Source organism: Aplysia californica, unplaced genomic scaffold (genome assembly GCF_000002075.1).
Source record: "Aplysia californica isolate F4 #8 unplaced genomic scaffold, AplCal3.0 scaffold00389, whole genome shotgun sequence".
In the NCBI taxonomy this organism is placed as follows: domain Eukaryota; kingdom Metazoa; phylum Mollusca; class Gastropoda; order Aplysiida; family Aplysiidae; genus Aplysia; species Aplysia californica.
In genome coordinates this window covers 471,139-473,892 of record NW_004797659.1, presented here as the reverse complement: position 1 = coordinate 473,892, position 2,754 = coordinate 471,139, and positions in this window count along the sequence as shown.

Below are 2,754 nucleotides of genomic sequence, written 5' to 3'. Positions count from 1 at the left end.
CTCTCTCTCTCTCTCTCTCTCTCTCTCTCTCTCTCTCTCTCTCTCTCTCTCCCTCTCTCTCTCTCTTTCTCTCTTTCTCTCTCTCTCTGTCTTTCTCCCTTTTTTCTGTCTGTCTGTCTGTCTGTCTGTCTGTCTCTTTCTTTCTATTTCATCTTTCTCTCTCCTCTCTCTCTCTCTCACACACACACAATCTCTTTCTCTCCAATTTCTCCCTTTCTATCTCCCTAATACGCACACACACACACACACACACACACACACACACACACACACACACACACACATTCTCTCTCACACATCCACATCCACACTCACGCACACGCACACACACATGCACGCACGCACACACACACACACACACACACACACACACATACACACACACACACGCACACACATACCCCCCCCCCCCCCCACAAACATATGCAAACAAAGACAGGACAGAAAAAAAAACTCTCAACATGCATCATTTGGCTCGCCCTCCATGTCCCTGACTCTTAGAGTCTACTATATTGGACGGAGTCCAACTGGCAGGAAAAACTAGGTAGATGTACGTTCTGATAATAATAACTAATACAATGAGTAAGTCAGCTAGAATCTTAGCCCACAAGCGGATGGATGATAGTGAGCTGAGAAGTGTTCATTCCAGTGCTTCGTGCTAAAAGAGCTTGTCTATAAAAAATATGGGGGGCCCATACCATTAATTTTTGACATTTGGGGGTTTAGGTTGTCTGGAAATCATCTTTTGAGAATAATCTATTTGCTTGTCTGAGAAAGTGTGGTTTGTGAATCTGCATGACTTTATGTGTGTGCTATTTTTTGTAAATTCACGGTATACGGTGGGTGTGTGTGTGTGTGTGTGTGTGTCTGTGTGTGTGTGTGTGTGTGTGTGTGTGTGTGTGTGTGTGTGTGTGAGTGAGTGTTTTTGTTGTGTTTGTTCTTATGCCACTGTCAAAGACGTTTGTTTGTTTCTTTGTTTGTTTGGTAAAAGAGAAGCATATCGACACAATAATGCTCATTGACCATTTAGTGCTTGGAAAAAAATAAGACAGACAGACAGACAGACAGACAGACAGACAGACAGACAGACAGACAGACAGACACAGACAGACAGACAGACAGACAGACAGAACCAACAGAGGGAAAGCAAAGAAGAAGGACCTAGCAGTGGCACCCTTTAACCACCCACTCAAAGACGTTGCAAAAAAAAGTGATTTTAGAAGCATCAGAGTATTGACCCGAACATTCTTTGGATCGAGACTCTCAACCAAAACGCTCGCATTTTAACACCATTATGCTAATGAGATGGATATTTTTGTACGACAAGAAAAGAGTGTCAAAACTTCAGAAAACTTGTTTCTTTTTTGGACAAAGACTCGGAGGAGTAGTAGCAGCGGATGCCTAGCCCCGAGGCTGGCGTGTGTTGGTGACATTTTAACGGCGTGTGACAAAGCGCCCATGCTTTTCGTTCATGGGTCTGCCGGGTAGTCTTCTAAGGTTACAGGCTCTCAGGGTCAGTAGCTTGTTTATGCCTTCTACGCATTAGAGGTGATCTGTCTAAGAGAGGGAGAGAGATAAAGAGGAATGGAGGGGGAAAGATGGAGGGAGAAAAAGACACAGAGAGGGCTCTCTCTCTCTCTCTCTCTCTCTCTCTCTCTCTCTCTCTCTCACATACACACACAAACACACATACACACACCCATTCTCTCTCTTTTTCTCTCTCCCTCTCTCACACATACATACACACACACACACACACACACACACACACACACACACACACACACACTCACACACACAAACACACGCAAACACACATCAACGTCTGCATGGCAGATGTCCCTGTGATACACAGCACCTCCCCCTCCTCCACTCCACCCCCCCCCCCCCCCATCTCCCTTCTTAAACGTTTCAAGAAAAAAGGGAAAGAAGTTGGGGGAGGGAATGAGGGCAGGGTGGTTGAGAGAGGCGAAAAGATTCAGGGTGGAAACAGTAATTGCCGTGACTTGGGTTTTATGATGATTCGGCTAAGTGGGGTCAACTTGGAAAACGAAACCCCCAAGAGAAACGGGCAGTTAAAGTTGGGACAAAAGTAAGTGCCCTGTTGTTGTGGTTCCAACTCTTGATCTTTCTCTTGGGATACTAAGCAATAGCAATGCATACTTTTAACCTTCTGGGGAAATAGAGAAAGAGAGAGAGAGAGAGAGAGAGAGAGAGAGAGAGAGAGAGAGAGACACAGAGAGAGACACAGCGAGAGAGATGGAGGGAGAGAGAGAGAAGGAGAAAGAGAGAGGGATATATATATATCTATCTATCTATCTATCTATCTATCTATCTATCTATATATAAAGAGAGAGAGAGAGAGAGAGAGAGAGAGAGAGAGAAGCAGGGAAATAGAGAGTAGGGGCGAGAGAGACAGAGAGAGAGAAAGAGAGAGAGAAAGAGAGAGAGAGAGAGAGAGGGAGAGAGAGAGAGAGAGAGGGGGGGAGAGAGAGGGGGTGAAGGGAGAGAAGGAGAGAGAGAGAGTGTGATAGAATGAATGAATGAGAGATTTCATAGATAGAAAAACGGATATATTGATCCATAGATCAATAGATAGATAGATTGATAGATAGATTGATAGATAGATTGATAGATAGATTGATAGACTGACAGAGATAGATAGATAGATAGATAGATAGATAGATAGATAGATAGATAGATAGATAGATAGATAGATAGATAGATAGATAGATAGATAGATAGATAGATATA